The 21,786-nt window shown below is 37.0% G+C and overlaps 1 pseudogene; it reads left to right on the forward strand.

Annotated features, from left to right (window-relative positions):
- The first annotated feature begins 9,400 nt into the window (after nt 1-9,400).
- Nucleotides 9,401-10,698, forward strand: LOC122201276 (annotated as a pseudogene).
- Nucleotides 10,699-21,786: the final 11,088 nt, after the last annotated feature.

The following is a 21,786-nucleotide window of genomic DNA, read 5'->3' on the forward strand; positions in this document are numbered from 1 at the left end:
TTACCAAAGTATGAAGTGGTAGTAGCCCCATTTGTCATCTTTCTCAGTGTTTAGTGAATTTGTACTTCATGCTTCCACAAATGCAGCTTTAATGCATTTAGATTGTCTCTGTTGGGGAGATTTTCCTTTCCTCTGAATTGCTTTGGTTAAAAGTCATGTGTGGTCTCTTTCTCATCTCTGTAATCCATTCAACTGGTCCGTGTGTCTATCCTTATAACAGTACCACTTGATATCTTGATTGCTGGCTTATGGAGTAAAACCTGAAATCAAGTAGTGTAAGTTCTCCAACTTTTTCTTCCCCAAATTGGCCATTCTAAAAAAAAATTTTTAATGTTTGTTTATTTTTGAGAGACAGAGACAGAGCATGAGTGGGGAACGAGCAAAGAGAGACACACACACAATCCGAAGCAGGCTCCAGGCTCCGAGCTGTTAGCACAGAGCCCGACAAAGGGCTCAAACTCACAAACCGTGAGATAATGACCTGAGCCTAAGTCAGACACTCAACCGACTGAGCCAGCCAGGCACCCCTGGCCATTCTAAATCATATGCCTTTTCATACAAATTTTTAGAGTCAACTCGTCAATTTCATCAAGAATCAATTTGGATTGTATTAGAATTTTATTGAATCTACAGATCAACTTAGAGAATATGGACATCTGTCTTAGGTTGGATTCTCTGTGATATTGGGCCCTGACACTGATATTTGCACCCATGAGGATATTAGTGAGTCCTCTTGAGAATAACAATTCTTCAGGGATAGAGAAGCAGGTCTGGACAATGAAATACATTCATCCACGATACTTCTTCAACAGAGACCCAAGTCAATTGCATGGGGAGCTCTAAAACAGGAACAGATATTCAGAATTTGCCTGTGATGGCATGATATCATACCAGGTCCACATTGTTGCCAAACAAACATTGAGGAAGTTGTCAGAGTAATAAATACAAAATAAAATAATATGAATTAGAGCTAATAAATAGTAGATATTTGTAACTACAATTAAAAAAAAACCTTTACTTCCATATTTGTAAAAAGATAATTAACTGTTAAGGACTAAGCATCATTTCACCAGCCTTGTAATATACGTATTTTTTTCAAAATTCTTTCTATTTCTTTTCTCAGATATCAGTCCTCTTTGTAGTTAGTTAAGAACTGACTAGTGACACATAAGTTTGCAGCTGTTTATGAGAACGTGCAATCTTCATTTTCAATGTAAATTTTCTGGTTCTATTTTATCAAGCTTCCAGGAGAATAAAACATACCATTACTCTTCCAAACTAGATAAAAATGTGTTGAGTTCAAACAGTTTGGAAAGGATTTACTAGGGAGATGATCACATAGTGTGTATTATGTTTTGCCATAAATTCTGTACTCACAGCATATTAGGGCAAAGTGCTTACTCAGCATTAGTAAAAGTTTGATGTAGTCACTTTGCCCCTTATTATAGAATCTAGTAGATAGAATGGTATTTCCCCATAGAGCAATCCATCCCAAGGATTGCATCATTGCTGATTTATTTCCATTTATGGTGGTGTTGTTTGTACCCAGGGCCTGCTTATTTTCACTTGTCAGAGTAGGAGGGAAGGCATTCTCTTTGCTATCTGTAATTGGAAAATATCCTGTCACTCATTCTTAAATGCTGAGCTCAGATATTACATCCTTCATGAAGTTGTCACTTTATCTCTTTTCCTCCAGTCTTTCTCTCTTGTGAATTCCAATACATTTATTTATAAATTGCCTTATTCCCTGTAAACCAGGAATATTGTTTTCTAATTATTATTCTTCCTGATGCCCAGGAAAAATACTACAGTGTGTCAATGAATTAATCTTATCCAAGGAAGCTAAATGAAGACAATATAAAAGAAGAAAAATATAGATGAGTTTGATAGAGTATAGTTTTCTCCCCCCAAACAATGTGAAAAATGTTGGGGTAGATATTTTTAAATTGAGTATATTAAGATATTAAAATTACTTCCAAATATGTGACACAGGTGGCAGAGAGTCCTGGTTGAAGATTACAGAAGAAATTAGTATTTTATGAAATAACAAATCCACGATGTATTTTGGTGCAGAATATAGCAAACAATATGTATTTATCACAATATGTTCAAATGTACTCTAATCAAATGATGTAGGCCATTTGGTTAAAATATTAAAATATTGTCAGATGACTAAAAATGCAGCATCACTTTTTTTTCTTTCTTATTTGTTTTTTTTTTTTTTACAGGCAAAGATCTTGTTTATAGCCATTTTTTTAAATGCCTAAAGAATAGTTAAGTCTTATCAGATTGCCACGCTTTTTCTAGAAGGTTGAATCACTAGCAGTTGCTGTATCCCTCCATGAGTAGAACTTCTGGACCCTGAGCTTCCTCCATAGTCTCAGCCTCATTGAATTGTAGAAACTATTTTGTCCACCCTCCCTTTCAGTCCTCACTATAAAAGCAGCTTCTTGCTTTTGGCTAACCATGCTTTGTGTGTTCTCTTAATCTTCTCCATACCTTTGTAATTATTCTGTAAGTTAATGTCTTTCCAATATTTCCCTTGTATATCCTTCCGAGATCCTAAATCAGAAACCAATTTTACCTTACCTTCATAGATTGTATTTCTTGTTGAAAACTTTCTCCACCCTGGAGGGTGTATATTTCCACATTCCATGTTTTATTTCCAATTTCTGTTTCCTTGTAAATACCAACATGGGAGCTAGTTTTTATACAGTTTCATCTCCTATGCAGATAGACCTACGGGCCAGAATTTGAATCAGTGAGTCATTTAAAGTTGGAAGACTGGTAGATTCAGTACAGTTTCCAAATTAGCAATATATCTCAAATATTGAAACACACTGGAATAAAAGTTGTAGTTACATGAGAAAATTTCTAATGAGAAGGTAATAGCTCATGGAAGCTCCAGAATATGACAGCTGAATGTCAGCAGTTTCTTAATCTTTGCAAAGATTGCAGATCTGAGCATAAACACTATTGTCTCTCAGTTACTTATTGTCAATGCTTACCTATGAAATATAAAGGTTTCACTGAATTAGGTATTTATTAAGCATTAAATTTTAGATAAATATGGGGTCTCCTTTCAAAAATTTCATTTCTAAATTTGTTTTTAACATTTTATTTATTTTTGAGAAACAGAGAGAGACAGAGCCCAAGTGGAGGAGGGGCAGAGAGAGACACACACAGAAACCAAAGCAGACTCCAGGCTCTGAGCTGTCAGCACACAGCCTGATGTGGGGCTGGAACCCACCAACCGTGAGATCATGACCTGACCGGAAGTAGGACACTTAACCATCTGAGCCACCCAGGTGCCCCCCAAAAGTTCATTTCTAAAAGGAAGCCAGAGCTTCTATTCTGCCTCCTACTTAAGCACCTGTAACTTGCTTTTCATACTAACCTTTCTGTGGTGATTCTTCTTTTCAAAACTCATTGTTGATGTACTTAGTTGCTAAAGGGAGACATGGATTTTCCTTGTCCTCTTGGATTTGTTATTAGCTCTGCTCCTTCTCTTTCATGAAACTAACTCCTTCCCTATTTCCTATCACTTTGCTCATCTTGGTTCTATCCTTTTCACTACTGTCTCCATACACAAGTCACTTTGTCTTGCTCCTTTCTCCCCTTCCACTGCATAGTTCTGGCTGTTTCCAAACTCACATTTTCTTTTTTTTTTTTTTAATTTTTGTTAACGTTTATTTATTTTTGAGACAGAGAGAGACAGAGCATGAACGCGGGAGGGGCAGAGAGAGAAGGAGACACAGAATCGGAAGCAGGCTCCAGGCTCCGAGCCAGCAGCCCAGAGCCTGACACAGGGCTCGAACTCACGGACCGCGAGATCGTGACCCGAGCTGAAGTCGGATGCCTAACCGACTGAGCCACCCAGGCGCCCCTAAACTCACAGTTTCAACTACTAGCTCAGTCTGAGTTATAGCATCATGGAAATGACTCAAAAAATATTTACCATTATTAAATCTTGAACTCTGGTTTTGCATTTCTATCTCTCTGCTGGGCAACTATTTTTGATGCCATAAAATAACTTCAGTGTACATTCATAAAGTAAAATGATTTCATTGCAGGATCTTGCTACTGAAATACAAGTTTCCTTTCTGAGTGCTTGTTTCACATAGTTTAGTGTAGAGGTTGAAAAATTACAGCCCCTGGGCCAAACCCAGCCTGCCACCTGTTTTTGTATAGCATATAAGCAAAGGATATTTGTTATATTTCAAATAGCTGGAAAAAAATTGAGGGAAGAATAATATATCATGACATGTGAAATTTTATGAAATTAAAATTATGTCTACAAATAATGGTTTTGGTTTTTTGTTTTTTGTTTTTTTTTTTTTTGAATACAGCCATGCTTATTTGTTTCCATGTTGTCTATGGCTTCTTGGGTCCTATGATGACAGAGCTGAACAGTTGCATCAGAGAGAATGTGGGCTGCAAAGCTTAAAATATTTAATATTTGGCCCTTTCTAGAAAAAGTCTCCTGACCCCTGGTTTAGTGGATGAAGCCTGAGTGTAAGAGTATGCTAGTGGAGCTGGATACAAATCTTAGATACTCTCTTCACCAGCTGGGATTTCAGAGAAAGCTACTTAGCACAAATAGGCTCAGTTTTCCTCTCTATGAAATAGATATGGCAACAGCCAAGTCCTTCCATGAGGTTTATTTCACCACAATATAAGGCTTTTACTATAGGCATTAAATTATTTTTCTAGTTTCTTCTTTCAAATCATTCTGATGAAACAATGACAGACAAATCTGTATCATGGTATCATCTCAGGAATATTTCATAACATCTCTGTTGTTCAAGACTGTTTCAGACTCAAGTGAAAGAATCTCTGTTGTTCAAGACTTTTCAGACTCAAGTGAAAGAATCTCAGCTTGAATTCATTTAGCCAGGCAAACATTATATTATTTAATTGTATATAACTTTAGCACTTCCTTTCTAAATGTTATATATACACACACATGCAGTACATAAATAAGCAGACATGGTATATGATGCATTATCTATATAAAGTGTATTACACATATGGTGTTTAAAAATGGGTCCTATGAAGTGATGTTAGAAAAATTGCCTTACCCTCTATACTACTTACAAAAATAGACTTCAGTTTATTTAAAGGCCTAAATGTGAAAGTTACAACTACATGATAATAGAATAATGTAGGAGAACCTCTTCTCTTGCTAGTTTTTCTGTTTTTCATCCTCCTGAATCTCTTTCTGTATGAACACACATGTGCACACACACATATATATCTCTTTATATTATATATAATATATATAGATGCCTATGTTAGCCACACTATAAAATAACTTACAGTAGCAAGAGACAACCAGTAATAAATTATGTAAGTGGCAACATAGATCTTAAAATAATATTCGAGTTAAAAAAGTAAGATGCCTCTCTAACTCAAAAAAAAAATATTGCTTTGTGATCTCTTCATGTTGCCAATTATCTAACTGGTTGCTTCTTGCCATAAGGTATTCCATAGTATATATCTAAAATATTTATTTACCCATGTCCTTAAGATAGACATTAAGGGTGCCACCAAAATTTTTTTTTATTACAGAGTGCTACAGTGACCACATTTGACTTACCAATTTTTGTAAGTGTATGAATGTATGTATTTTTGTGATCCACCCTAAAATTCATATGGCATCTCAAGGGACTCCAAATAGCAAAATAATCTTAAAATAGAAACAAATTGGAGGTCTCACACTTCATGATTTCAAATTTACTACAAAGCTATGATAATCAAAACAGTGCGGTACTGGCACAAAGACATATAGATAAATGAAATAGAAGAGAAATCCCAGAAATAAACCCTCATATATAAGGTCAAATGATTTTTGACAAGGGGGCCATGACCATTCAATGTGGAAAGGACAGTCTTTTCAACAAACAGTGCTGGGAACACTGGATATCAATATACAGAAAATGAAGTTGAATCTTTATATCATGTGTGAAAGTTAACTCAAAATGGATCTAATATTTAAACAATTAGGTTTCTCAAATTAATATACTTAGTTTATTAAACTATTTTATATTTATTCTACATTTATAGAATGTTCACAATGTTTACTATATATAACTTGGTATACACAGGTTGATAACTCACTCTCTTTGTCCTCAAAGAGTTTATAGTCCAATAGGGAAGATGAGGGTAAAAGCCAAATCAATAATTCTTTTTGTCTTTTTGTATTTTTATGTCTATTTATCACATATAGGATACATGAGGATAGCAATGGATTTACGTCTGCAGGTGCTATGAATCACAACCAAAAGGGAGTTTCTTTAACAGCATTCAGAAAAAGCACATAGATATATAACTAGTGGTTCTGCCATGATATGTTTGAATTAAAAATAAATATGGAGTTAACATAGTTCATGTCAACTACATACATTGCGTGGTTTTAGGTTGGTGTTGAGTCCCCTGACTATCATTTTACCAGTTGACTTTTGACAAGGTCTATGAAATTCATGCATTCAGAGGATGCAGAATTAATCTTTGGAAAATGTGAATAATATGAGATTATAGGAAAAAGATTTAGCTTTTAAATTGTCTTAAATTAGATGTTTATCTATTTATAGCTTGCTTAGGTTTTTTTAAAGTTTATTTTTATTTAAAAAAATTTTTTAAGTCATTTATTTATTCATTTTGAGAGAGAGCAAGACAGAGAGAGAGAGAGAGAGAGAGAGAGCACAAGCAGGGGAGGGGCAGAAAGAGGGAGAGAGAGAATCCTAAACAGAGTCCATGCTATCAGTACAAAGCCCGATGTTGGGCTCAAACTTAAGTACCCTGAGATCATGACCTGAGCCAAAATCAAGAGTCTGATGTTTAATTTACTGAGCCACCCAGGCACCCCCTTAGGTTTTTTTTTTTTAATTAATGTCCTTTCTTTTGTCCATTTAACTTCTTTGCTATAAGAAATGACCACTCTCTCCAGCCCCTTTCCCCAACCAAAAATGGCTATTTCTACCTGTGCCCACTTTTAATTGAATCTATTATTGACTTAACCTGCACTTATGTGATTTCTTTTTTGTGTGATTGGAAATCGTGTTTTATTCAATTACTATCAAAGGAATGATTTAAAGATGCAGGTTTTATGAAGGATACGTGTTTTAAAGGGCAACAATCTTTGTATTTAAGGTTCCTTTTAATATACTAAAATTCAAGATTTGTTATTTGTTTATTAAAATTTTTTTTTAATGTTTATTTATCTTTTTGAGAGAGAGACAGAGTGTGAGTGGGGGAGGGGCAGAGAGAGAGAGGGAGACACAGAATCCAAAGCAGGCTCCAGGTTCTGAGCTGTCAGCACAGAGCCCGACGTGGGGCTTGAACTCACAAGCTGTGAGATCATGACCTGAGCCAAAGTCAGATGCTTAACCAACTGAGTCACCCAGGCGCCCCTCAAGATCTGTTAGTTATTTATTTATTTATTTATTTATTTATTTATTTTTCTCCTGTGATTTTTTAATTTGACCTTTGCTGATTATTTTATTATTTTTTAATATATGAAATTTATTGTCAAATTGGTTTCCATACAGCACCCAGTGCTCATCCCAAAAGATGCCCTCTTCCATACCCATCACCCACCCTCCCCTCCCTCCCACCCCCCATCACTTTTTGAATAGAACACATCAAATGAAATATGGGGAAGTGCAAAAGAAGTAAAATTGCATACATAATTCAAATACAAAGGTGATGTTTGCATCTTTTGCTTTCTCAAAACCTATCATGTTTCTAATATGTTACAAATGTATTGAAGAATATGTTCAAACTATTCAGTAGTTTATGAATAATTGAGCGAATCAGAATAAAAGAAATGTTCCTCTCTAATATAGTATCACTAACTTCATAAAAGGAAACTTCAGCACTTATAGAACTTTTAATAATAAAATATTGTTTCAGCTATATACCTTTGGATTATATACATTTTCTTGATGAATGTAACCAGTGCTTTTCTGTGCATTATGAAGCAAGGTGTGGAGGTGGGTAAAGGCATTAAATTCCCTTCATGTTTTATAAAATGCTATTATATACATTTACCAACCATCTTACGTGGGTGTCTGGGCAGGTATTGTTAGTCTTCTGACTCCCAGTTAAAATTTCTTGCAGACACTAAATTATCAATCCTTTGCTTCTAAAAAATATAACCAAATGTGGTAGAATCATTGGAATTATCAAATGATCTGTAAATATAGGCCCATTCAACCCCCTAGTTTGTGATTAAAAATACTTCAAAGGGAAAAGAGAACAAATTATGTTACTCAGCTGCCAAATATATTTATTGAAAAAATGGTATATACAGCCATCAGGTAAACACTTCTGATATTAACCCAGTTTCTGATTATGCCAGTTCTGTTTGAGAAGGAAAACAACTGATGTCATTTTCCAAGATGGAGTGTGGGTAGATAAGTTGCCACATAGATGTCCCCACAAAGAAATTTACCAGATAAAGACCATGAAAGCAAAGAGGAGACACAATGTTAATGGGTTCTTTAAAGTTAATGGGTAAGAGCTGGAATAAATTCTCCTTCAGAGTTCAAACTAAACCATTCCGAGAGAGTGAGGCAAGACCAGCACTTTCTCAGAGCACTTAAAAATGTCAAAGGCAAGACGTGGAGATGGAGGTGGGAAAGGGTGTGAGACAGTGTACTTGTGTTTGGGGACATTTACAAGAGCAGGGGACTTTTGAGTCATATCTAGGTTTAAATCCTAGATCCACCACTTTTCAATGATGTGAATATAATAGCAGGTCAGTGTTAAACCGAGACCAAATCATATCAAACATAAAATTCTGAAGTGGCATGCCAGAGCAATGGGAAGTTTTCAAGGGAAATATTAAAAACAAGTTCAGAGTTCTAGAAAGTCACCAAGAACATAAATACATTGAGAGAGAGAGAGAGGATGGAGAGAGGATACCTGGGGGCTTTTTCTTTGGGGAGAGTTGTGTGTGTGCTGTGAGTCTCTGCCACTGCAAAGCAGAAGGTGCCTGTCCCCAACCTCAATTCTACTGAAAAGGGCTTCTATGGGACCCTTAGGAATGCTTGATATGCGTTTCTTATAATAGTAGGGGAGTAACACAGTCCAGTCGAGTCTTACTAAGGAATATAAAGGCAAGAGGTTGTAGCTGTCAGCTTGAGATAGAGAGAGAGAGAGAGGAGAGAGAGACAGATACTTAAAGTGATGAGTGGGGCCAGGGACAAGGAGTGGAAATGTTTCACCAGTACCAGATGTGTGTGACTTGGAGAAAGAGCCAACTGAAGTCATTTAAAATACTGACCAAGAGAACACATAGATGCATGATGGGACAGGAAGACACAGATCCTGAGTGGATAAGCTGCTAAAGGTCAGGGTTTGCAGGGGTGGCAATCTAAGGAAAATCCTTGCTAGCATGCAGCACTGTATCATCGGCTGTATGGGGCAAGGTGGAGATGTGTTGATTCTGAGTAACATGCGAAGGTAATCAGGAAGGAAAGCATTCCGCTCGAATGCCAGGGGAAGGTATTATCAAGCCTCCCATAAGAAATGCCTTTTTTTTTTTTTTTAATTTTTAAAGTTTATTTATTTATTTTGAGAGAGACAGCATGAGCAGGGGAGGAGCAGAGATGGAGAAAGAATCCCAAGCAGGTTCTGCACTGTCAGCACAGAGCCCAATGTGGGGCTCGAACTCATGAAATCATGAGATCATGACCTGAGCCTAAATTAAGAGTCAGATGCTTAACTGACTGAGCCACCCAGGCGCCCCACAATGCCTTGTTTAACAAGAACTTGACTCCGCTTTTACCTGTCTCCCCCAACATACCCCATCCTGTGCACCACTCAGGAAATAAATGTCTGTTTCCTGAGATTTTTAAAGTCGTATGTGTATGTAACAGCAGGCTGCCCCCTACTCGTTACTGGCACCAGAAGAGAGCAGCCCAGCTCAGGCAGCAGCGGCACAGCATCCCTCTTGACTTAGAGGGCTGTACCCTGAATGGGCGTGTCTATACCAGCAGTGCGCGCCTACGTGCAGCTCCGCCCCCTGGAGGTCTGGGCCGCGCAGCCGCAGTCCTTCATGTTCCTTTGGCGCGCAGCAGTTTGGGGAGTGTCTGCTCTGCCCGGTGAGTCACTGAGCCGCTCACCGCGGCCTGTCTATAGGTTCCAAAGAAAAACTCTCTGAATAATTTTGTGGCAGTAGTTGGGCCCCTCAGAGTCACGCACTTCCTAATCTTGAGTTAAACGGGGAGCAATATTTACTTTAAGCCCATGCAGCTTCCACAAAGCCTCACCTTGACTTTCCGAATCAACAAGTACGCGGTGGTTCGTGATGTCTCCTCGCCTCCGCAGTGGCGCCGCATGCATGAGCAGCTCTTTGCCCGCCTGTCCCTCCTGGTGCTCAACAGTTTTGGCCTCCAGGGCATGCGCCTGAAGCTCATGGCCACCATGTGCCAGAGTCGGTTCCCCTCCATGAGCGTGTCCTAGGGGAACCACAACACCATGAAGCACTGCCTTCTCATCAGCTGCAGCTCCACTCCCGGGAGCTGGATTTCCACCTTCATAGCATCAAAGTCCTTCCTGTGGGTACAAGTCGTGGGATGGTTATGAAGGGTCCCCAGCATGAGCCACCCGCAGGACATGGGTGATCTGCTGGCCACAGGCGCGGGGCTTCCAGAGAGTGAGGCAGAGCCCCAAGGTAAGCATATATCATGACTGAGCTGCCCCAAGCGGCCATGGTAGTGGCTGAGTGTGGCTCACTGAGGTCTGGTCTCCGATGGGGTTGCTGCTCATCAAGATCCAGAAGGGTGTCAGTTTCTTTCTTTCTGTTTTTGTTGTTGTTGTTTTGCTTTGTTTAAATTAACTTAATTCTTTTTATTTATTTTTTAAATTTACATCCAAGTTAGCATATAGTGCATAATGATTTCAGGAGTAGAATCCAGTGATTCATCCCCTACATTTAACACCCAGTGTCAGCTTGTGCACGAGAGGTTGGAGGAGCACCAGGTCACCCTCACAGTTGAGGAAGAGAAGCTGCTGCTCAAGGCCAGAGGCAGGCCCAGCAGGCCCAAAACATCCAGTGCAAGCAGGAATGGGTGAGAGGCCTTCATGAGGAAGAGCCTGGTGGGCATGAAGAGGGCATGGGCAGAGAGGCCAGTGGGACAGTGATACCCAGGACCCTAGGGGCCTGCTCAGGAAGCAGAGGGGACTTGGCAGCAGCAGCAAGGGGAGGAAGAGGAGAAAGAGAAGGAAATGGTTGGGGGTGTAGATGAATATTTCCACCAGGTGGTGGGCAAGGAGCATGATGAGGATATATTCTTAAAAGATGGCCAAGAGGACACAGCCTGCTGGGCCCCCCAGTCCAGATGCAGCTGGTAAAGAAGTAGAGCCTTCAAAGATACTACTAAGAGCATTTTTATATTTTTGTGAGGGTTTTTTGTTGTTGTTTGTTTAGTTTTGCTTTTAATTGGTGTCTATCTCCATTTGGTGACAGTGCACTTGGAGTGGGAGGTAAAATGACAGGTATGTAATTTATTTACATTCCACAAATTCTAATCCTACCTTGGAAAACATTTGTGAGACTAACAGATTTGAGCAAAAGCCTCTTTAATATAAATTAAGGTACAGTTTGGTGATTGTTTCTCATCCTCCTTAACCAAGGTGTATAAATATTTGTGGAGGATAGTGGGATAAGAGGGGGAGAGGATGGCAAGTCCAGATGGAAACAAACACGAAAGTAACCCCACTTAGGTGAGCACAGAGGTTAGGTGTGGGTCCTAATGGCCCTCTGTTTTCCCAGTGAATTCTCCTGGGATGGAACCAATTAAAAAGATAACTTTCCAGGTGAGCCCGTCTAACCATGGGACCTAGAATTATCACTGTGGTTATTTAAGTTATCAACTCTCACTTAATGGCTCCAAAAGTCAGCTGAATCTTAACACGATTTAAATCCTGTACCCCAGACTAGGATCTCTACCAACCAGGTGCTTCTTTTTTTGCTTCCATAGAACTTTGTAGACTTGAGTTTTGAGGTCATACTTTGTGATTTATGGAAGGATTTTACTGTAGTTACAAAATAAATATGAGATAGAAAAGTTAGGTTTCAAACAGTTAAACTTTATAAGAAGGTAATTTACAAGGAAATAGATAAATAGCTGTAGGATGATTGGGTCTGTAAAGCATTTCCAGGAAGCTATGATTAATTGTGTGTAGGTATAAATTCCTGTTCTCTTAACAGTAGTAGTAGTATGTGTAGAGGTCTTAAAATATATACACACTCCCTAAGGGGGATAAATTATACTGTTCAATATTGAAACAGAAATAGAAAGTAGTAAGTCAATCATGAATTTATATAGAGAATTATTTTGTTTTCCATTTAATTTTTATAGAAATGTTTGTATGATCTGTGAACATGTTATCCAGTGAATGACAAGTTTTTTTTTTTTTTTGCATGTGTGTGTTGTGTTGTTTTTATTTATTTTTTTAATGTTTATTTATTTTTCAAAGAAAGAGTGCGAGCAGGGGAGGGGCAGAGAGAGAGGGAGACAGAGGATCCGAAGTGGGCTCTGCACTGACAGCGAAAAGCCCAGTGTGAGGCTTGAACTCACGAATCATGAGGTCATGACCTGAGCCAAAGTTGGTCACTGACTGAGGCACCTGGCGCCCCTGTTTTAAGAGACAAGAGGATTTTAATACAGTCACCTGAGTGTGATTAGGAAATTGATTGCAATGTTACGTATAGTTGCTAATGTTGAGTCAAATCATCTAAGGTCTTTATTCAATTTTAATGATATTTAATTATATTGAGGTATTGCCATCTATCATTCCTTCATTTATCAGACATTTATTGAGAGCCTGCTATGTACTTGGCACTGTTGTAGATCCTAAGAAAACAAGAATAAAGATACAAAGGACCTTCCTTCATGTTACTTATATTCTAGAAGGGGCAAAAATTATAAGCTGACAGACAAATTAATAGGTGTATTATTCAATAGTAAGAATAAAGTAAGTTTAAAAGTACATAGAGTGGTAGAGTTTGCTCTGTTAGAGGACTCAGGAAAAGTGTCCTTGAGAAGGTGTCATCTATCTTGAGTAAAGTGAAGGAATAAATTATTTGATTATCTGGGGGAAGAATATTTCAGAAAAGTAAACAGGAGGGGCAAATACTTCAAGGTACAATTTATTCTATAGTTTAGGGAGTTGTAAGGTCAGGTTATTCAGTGATCAAGGAGGATATTGGTAGGAATGAACCCAGAGACGTAGGGGGAGCCAGATTATCTAGGGGTTTATAGGAGACCACTGAAGGATTTTAGAGCAAGAGAGTAACATAATCTTATTTACATTTTAGAAACATCTGCCTTGTGAATAGTAGTTCATAGGAGAAAAAAGACAGAAGCAGAGAGACCAATTCAACAGCTATTTTTATAGTTGTATAGGAGAGAATGATGCTATCAGGGCTAGGGGAATTATAGTGGAAGAGGTGAGAAGTGGTCCTTTTTCATATATATTTTGAAGTGTCAAAAACTATTCTAAGTTCTTTATATATAACATCTCACTTAATCCTCAAAACAATTGAATAAGGAAGGCATCCATGATTTTCATTTCTAGAGGCAGAATCTGTGGATGAAAGATGTCAAGTAATTTTCTCAATGTTGCTGCACTAGTAACTGGTAGAATTAAAAATGATTAAACTTGAACTTGGCTGTCTCTGTAACTTGAGTTTTTGCCTATAACATTATGCTGCCTTTTATTTAACTTCATCTACAAAATAGACCGTGACAGTAGGGCAACAATAGAAAAATAGACTCAAATGTCAGGCATCCTTGCAATGAAACAGAACTTTTCTGTTGATGTGGTTACTTTGTTGCTCACTGTCAAAGATGGATTTCCTGCATCATCTTTGAATAAAAGGTTTAGTCCCAAACTGGAGAAGAAAAGATTCTAGGAATTGCAGACAATAAACCTATAGATAGAGAAGGAAAAAGATAATATTCTTCCTGCCCCCAACACTCCACCATGAGAACAAGGAGAAATTAGGTTTTATAAATTAATTAATTAATTAATGATCAGTTTGTAAGTCTAAATGCACCAAACTTAACAGTAGATTCTGCCAACTAACTTTGATTATTTATTTATTTATTTATTTATTTATTTATTAATGTTTGTTTATTTTTGAGAGAGACAGAGTGCAAACAGGGAAGAGGCAGAGAGAGAGGGAGACACAGAATCTGAAGCGGGCTCCAAACTCTGAATTGTCAGCACAGAGCCCGACGCAGGGCTTGAACTCACAAACTGTAAGATCATTACCTGAGCTGAAGTCAGGTGCTTAACCAACTGAGCCACCCAGGCGCCCCCTCAACTAACTTTAAAAGTAATAAATTTACAATTTAAACAAATTTAGAGTTGTACAACCTTCGCCCTAATCCAGATTTAGAACATTCCATCATCCCCCAAAGTTAATCCCTGCTCCCACATCTAGCCTTAAGAAGCTATTGATTTTCTTTGATTTCTTATAAATCTGCCTTCTCTAGAAAATGCATAGAAATAACATCATACATTTTATTTTGTACATTTAGTTTGTGTCATTTATTCTCCTGGCTTTGAGGTCATCCAAGTGGTAGCATACATTGGTAGTTCATTACTTTTTATGGCTGAATACTATTATGTTGTATAGGTCTACCACATTTTATTTATTTTTGTAGGTTGATACACATTTGGGTCGTCTCCATTTTGGGGCTATTAGGAATAATGATGCTATGATCATTCACACACATGTGCATCTATCTTTTCATTTTTCTTGGATAGATTCCTAGAAGTGAAATTGCTGGGATGTATGGTAAATAAATGTTTATATATTTTAAGAAACATTTTCCAAACTGGCTGTATCATTTTAATCGTCCCATAAACAGTCCTGATGGTTATCGCTTTTTCAGCATTCTAAGACATAATATCTGAATTTTTTATTATAGCCATTTTAATGGGTGTTTAGTTGTATCTCTTTTTGAGTTTGGCGTTTTTCTAATGATTAATAATGTAAGCATATTTTCAAGTGCTTATTATTCATATATCTTTTGTCAAATGTCTATTCAGATCTTTTGCTGATTTTTAAATTGGTTGTTTGTCTTCTTATCATTGAGTTGTTTTTTGTTTTCAAATATTTTCTTCCAGTATGTGGCTTGACTTTTTATTTTCATAATAATATTTTTTAAGCACAAAAATTTTAATTTTGATGAAGTTCAGTTTATCAATTGATTATTTTATGAATCACGTTTGAAGTATAAGAATTTTTTTTTGGCAAACTCAAGGTTACAGTGACTTTCTCTTATTTCTAGAAGTTTTATAGTTTAATTCTTAACATATAGACCTATGAGAATACTAGATCCATTAACATGGTTCTATTTAGATTTATTTAGATCTTCTTAAATTCCATTCCGTAATGCTGTATATATATTTTTTAAATTTACTTATTTTGAGAGAGAGAGAGAGAGAGAGAGAGAGAGAGAGAACAAGTAGGGGAGGGGCAGAGGGAGAGGGAAGATCCCAAGCAGGCTCCTTACTGTCAGTGCAGAGCCAGATAATAGGGCTCGAACTCAGGAACTGTGAGATCATGACCTGAAAAGAAATAAAGAGTTAAGCTTCTGGTTAACTAACTGAGCCACCCAGGCACCCCAGTAATGCTATATACTTTTAAGTGTAGAAGTTATGCTCTTCTTTGAATAGTAAATATATTCCTAGGTATTTTATTCTTTGATGCTATCATAAATGGAATTATTTTCTTAATTTCATTTTTGTAATGTTCACTGCTACAATTGGCTTTAATATATTTATCATCAGCAATAATAATGAGTCTTGCAATCTTTTTAAAAAATATATATTTTTTTAACGTTTTATTTATTTTTGAGACAGGAAGAGACAGAGCATGAACAGGGGAGGGTCAGAGAGAGGGAGACACAGAATCTGAAACAGGCTCCAGGCTCTGAGCTGTCAGCACAGAGCCCGACGCGGGACTCGAACTCACGGACCGCGAGATCATGACCTGAGCTGAAGTCGGCCGCTCAACCGACTGAGCCACCCAGGCGCCCCTGAGTCTTGCAGTCTTGATGAACCAATTAGTTTTAATAATATTAGTGGATTCCATAGTATTTTCTAGAAGAAGATCACGTCATCTGCAAATAAGATAATTTTACTTTTAATTTTTCTTGTCAACCATGGTGGGAACCTCCAGTACAAGGTTAATGGATGTGGCAAGAATGCACATATTTGACTTGTTCCTTATTTTTGGAGGAAAGCTCATATTCACCACTAAGGGTTATGTTAGGTATGGGGAATGCATAGAGATTAAATCAGCTTCAAGATGTTGTTTCCTATTATTCATTATTTTTTAACTCATGGGTCCTTGGGGTGTGGCGCCTTGGTGGCTCAGTCGGTTAAGCGTCCGACCTTGGCTCAGGTTATGATCTCACAGTTCATGAGTTCGAGAATTGCATCAGGCTCTGTGCTAACAGCTCAGAGCCTGGAGTCTGCTTCAGATTCTGTGTCTTCCTTTCTGTCTGCCCCTTCCCTGCTCATGCTTTGTCTCTCCTTTTTTTTTTCTCTGTCTCTCTCAAAAATAAATAAATATTAAAAAAAAATTTTGTTAAAAATCATGGATCCTTGCTTTGAATTTTTCCAGTGCTTTTTCTGTGTTTAATGAGATGGTCATCTGTTTTTGTATTTCATTCTATTATTATGGTATATGACATTATTTCATTTTAATATGTTAAACCAATTTTACATTCCTAAGTAACATCTGGTTAATTGTTATAGACTGCATGTTTGTGTCAACTCCAAATTCATATCTTGAAATCCTAACCCCCAACATGATGGTATTTAAAGATGGAGTCTTTGGAAGGTAAGTAGGTCATAAGATTGGAGCCCTCATGATAACATTAGTGTCCTCAGAAGAAGAGACAGGAGAGATCATTTTTTCTTTCTCTGCTTTCTACCATGTCAGGATATAAGGAGAAAAATGCCGTCTGCAAACCAAATAAAAAGTGCTCTCATCAGGAACCAAATGGACTAACACCTTGATTTTGGACTTCCCAACCTCCAGAACTGTGAGTAATAAATTTCTGTTGTTTAAGCCACTTAGTCTGTGGTATCTTGTTATAACAACCTGAGCTAACTAAAACAATTCTAGTGCATAATGTTTTATTTAGTTTACTAACACTTTATCAAGGATTTTGTATATATATTCAAGGTGGGTATTGTTTTGTACTATTTTCTTGAGTTATCCTTGTTTGTATTGAGTAACAAAGTAATGCCAGTCTTAGAAAATGGGTTGGTAAGTGTTTCTTCCTCTTACGTTAGAAAAAAGTTTGTAAAAAAAATTATAATAATTCCGTCCTTTGATAGAATTCACCCAGACCTGAGCTTTTCTTTGTGGGAATGTTTTCAATTACCAATTTCTTTATATTTCTTTATATTTTATAAGTATATTAAGACTTGCTTTTTCTTCCTAAATCAGTTTTGGTCATTTCTTTCTGAATTTTCTGCTTCATCTCAGTTATATAATTTTTTGGTACAAAGTTATTTATCATAATCCCTTATATGTTTTTATTTTGGTAGGGTCATTAATGATGTCTCCTGTTTTCTTTCTGGATTTTGATAATTTGTGTTTTTTTAACTCTTCAAAGAACAAACTTTAGGTTTCACTGACTTCTCAATTATTTATCTGCTTTCTCTTTCACTCATACCTCTTCTAATAGATTTTAGTTCTTTGTGTCCAATTGTTTAGGGTTTAGTTTGCTCATGGGTATCTAGTTTCATAAGATGGAAGCTTAGGTCATTATTGAGACCTTTCTTTTTTTCTGATATAGGCCATATGGCTATAAATTTCTATTTGAAGTTTTAGCTGCATCACATAAATTACGGTGTATTGTGTTTTCATTTTCATTCATTTCAGGGTGTTTTCTATTTTGCCTGTTATTTCTCCTTTGGTCAAAGAGTTAGTGAGAATAGTGTTTAAATTAATAATACTAGGAGATTACCCATATTTCTTCCTGTTGTTGGCTTCTAATGTATTATTGTGGTCAGATCCCCTGACAACTCTTTTTGGGGTCCCAGATCCAATTCCCATGTGTGTATGATGGTTTCCACCCTCTGACATAACACCAAAGCAATTCTTGGACAACAGCGAAGCGTCTAAGAATTCAACTCAGTTGTGACCCTACCCTAAGATAGCATCAGATTCCACGGGTTCAGGGGTTAAGGGCTCGGTTTTACAAGACTTTTTCTATACCACCCTCCAATTCAGATGTCAGTTGCAAGCCCCAGCCTGTTCCATGTGCTGACAGACTGACTACAGATTGGAGGTTCCAACGACCTCCTCCTTAGGTTCTTTCAGTTTGCTAGAGTGGCTCACAGAACTCAGGGAAACACTTCAGTAGCCAAAAGAAGAGATATACATAGGATGACATGTGGAGAAAGGGCACAGAATTTCTGTGCCCTCCCCAGGTATGTCACTGTCTCCTCAACTCCACATGTTCACCAACCCAGAAGCTCTCTTAACAAAGTCCCCTTGAGTTTTTAAGGGGGATTCATTGCATAGTCATGATTGACTAAGTCCTTGGCCATTGGCTGGTTCAACCTGTATCCCCTTAAGTGGGACTGAAGGTTTCAACCCTCTAATTACATGGTTGGTCCTTCTGGCAACCAGCCCCTGCCCTTGGGTGGGGTCCAAAAGTAATCTTCATTAATATAACAAAAGATACCTGTTTCACTCTCAACACTTAGGAAATTCCAAGGGTTTTGGTAGCTGTAAGCCAGTAACAATGGATGCACACCAAATACATATGAAAAATATATTTTGGTCATCTGAATGACCAAATACATATTTCCTATAAATCACAGTATCACATCAGATAACATACTATGTATGATTTCAGTACTTTTCTCTCTCTTTTTAAAAAAAATATTTATTTATTTTGCATGAGAGAGAGAGAGAGAGAGAGAGAGAGAGAGAGAGAGAGAGACAGAGGTGGGGGGAGGGAGAGAGAGAGAGGGAGGGAGAAAGGGAGGGGCAGAGAGAGCGGGAGAGAGAGAATCCTAAACAGGCTCCAAGCTGTTGATGCAGAGCCTGATGTGGGGCTTGATTTCATGCCCACAAAATCATGACCTGAGCTGAAATCAAGAGTTGGGTGCTTGGAGCGCTTGGGTGACTCAGTCGGTTGAGCATCCGACTTCAGCTCAGGTCATGATCTCACAGCTCGTGAATTTGAGCCCCATGTCGGGCTCTGAGCTGACAGTTTGGGGCCTGGAGCCTGCTTCGGATTCTGTGTTTCCCTCTTTCTCTGCCCCTAACCCACTCACATTCTGTCTCTGTCTCTCTCAAAAATAAATAAACATTAAAAAAAAAAAAAAAAAAAAAGAGTTGGGTGCTTAACCAACTGAGCCATACAAGTGCTCCTCAGTACTTTTAAATGTAGTATGACTTGTTTTATCCTGGAGAATGTGCATGAAAAGAATGTGGATTCTGCTGTTGGGTGGAATTAACTATAGATATTGGTTAGGTTGATACTTTTGTTCAGGTCTTCTATATAGTTTTCTAATTTTTCTGAGCAGTTCTATCACTTACTGAGTAAAATATCAAACTTTCTCACAACTATTGTTGAATCACCTATTTCTCCCTTCAATTCTGTCCATTTTTTCTTTCATATATTTTGGGCCAGGGTTGTTGGTGCTTATATAATTGTTGTATCTTCTTGATGTATTGACCCTTTTATCATTATGAAATTATATAGTATTTCTGTCCTTAATGTCTGTTTTGTTTTTTATTAATATAACATTCTAGATCTCTTATGTTTATTGTTGTCATGATAAATCTTTTTGTATCATTTTATTTTAAATCTGTTCTTGTTTCCTCATCTAAGGAGATGTCCTGTAAACAGCTTACAGTTGGCCTTGCTTTTTTTTTTTTTTTTTTTTCCCATATACAGTCTAACAACCAGTGCCTATTGATTGGGGTATTTAGACTATTTCTATTCAATGTAATTATTAATATGGTTGAATTGATCTTTGTCATTTGTAATTTACCTTCTAGTTTCTAATGTATCTTGTCATTTATTTTTTCTCTGTTACTCCAAGACTGCATTCTTTGTACTAAATAAGTATTTTTTAATGTAGAATTTCCACTTTTCAGTACGTTCATTTGGTTATTTTATGATGGTTGTTTTAAGGATTATAATATGTTATATATATTAACTTAATCATAAGCCACTGTAGATTAATACTAACCCAATTTTGGTTAAATTCTCTAACCTTATTCCAAAATACGTTCATTCCCTCTCCCTTCCTTTTTGCTATTACTGTAAAATATATTTTTATGTATTATGAGCCCAAGCAATACAGTGTTATTCTTAACACTTTATATAATCTTTGTCTTTCTATAAACGTTAAGAAAGGAGAGAAAAACATATTTATATGTTTATATAAACCTATAGAAAACAAATTCAACTTTGTATTGTTTATGTTAACTCATGTTTTTGCCACTTCCTGTAATCTTAATTTGTTCCTGTGGCTTTTGTTTGCAATCTGGTGTCATTTTTTGTCAGCCTGAAAAAACTCCTTTAATATTTTTTGTAAGGCAAATCTGCCAGCAGAAAATTTTCTTTTTTAATTTTACCTTTATTTTTGTAGAATAGTTTTGCAATGTATAGGAGTCTTTGTTGGTCAATCACATTTTTTTCTACCACATTGAATGTGCCATCCCACTACCTCAATTGTTCCTGATGAGAAACAGTAATATCAATGCTCCTTTGTATATGATGAATTGTTTTTTCTTGCGATTTCAAGATTTTGACCTTGTTTTTCAATAGTTTGAATATGATGTCTTTAAATATGGATCTTTTTGTATTTATCCTGCTTAGATTTGTTGAGTTTCTTGGTTGTGTAAATTTTATTTTCATCAAATTTGGAAGTTTTTTGTTAGTCCTATACTATGAAATACTTTGCTGCTTCTTTCCTGTTGCTGTGATCAGTCTTAGTACACAATATGAAGCTTGTAGACATGATATGTTGACCAGCCACCCCCACTCTCCTACTGCTGAGAAGTCATATCCACTGATACTGGTACTGTTAACTCTCAAGCCAAATAAAGTGAGCCCCTTCTTCTTGCTGCAAAGACTCTGATAATCCTTGTGTCGTGACCATCCTAACAGAACCACTGTGCAGAGTTGGGAGTGGGGGAGATGGGAGCTTGCCCAGGCCATAATGCCATAGACCTCTACTATTCTTATTTCATGTCCAACCGTTTTTAAACCATAAATACTTCTAAGATTATGTTTTGCTTTTGGTTGATTTTTGGAGCACTGAATTTTTTTTCCTCATTTTTGTTTTGTTATGTTTTTGGTATGTTGTTCAGCTTTATAATAGCTTTTTGGGGAGAGGATTTGCCAGTCGCTTCAATCGGTCATAGCCATAATTCCCGCCACTCTTTAAAACAAGAGAAAAAACCAAAACAACCCCCCGTCACTTTATTTGGACCAGTTAATTAACTGGGTTACAGTGGGTCTGTTTATCAAAAAAATTTTCCTTCATACTGCATGACACACTGCTTTGTGAAGTGAAAGGGTTATCATGTAGGACATTTTGAGATGAAAAGTTGTATCTTCCCTCAATTTTTTTTTTTTTTTTGCTCAAGTATAATGCAAAACATGTTTAATATATCATAAACTCAAAGCTGGCACCATATACTATGACAGCATAAATTCTAAGAAAATTTACCATTAAGGAGATCTTATACATATCAGTTCAAGAAGCGATTTG

This window comes from Panthera leo, chromosome D1, assembly GCF_018350215.1.
Source record: "Panthera leo isolate Ple1 chromosome D1, P.leo_Ple1_pat1.1, whole genome shotgun sequence".
Lineage (NCBI taxonomy): Eukaryota > Metazoa > Chordata > Mammalia > Carnivora > Felidae > Panthera > Panthera leo.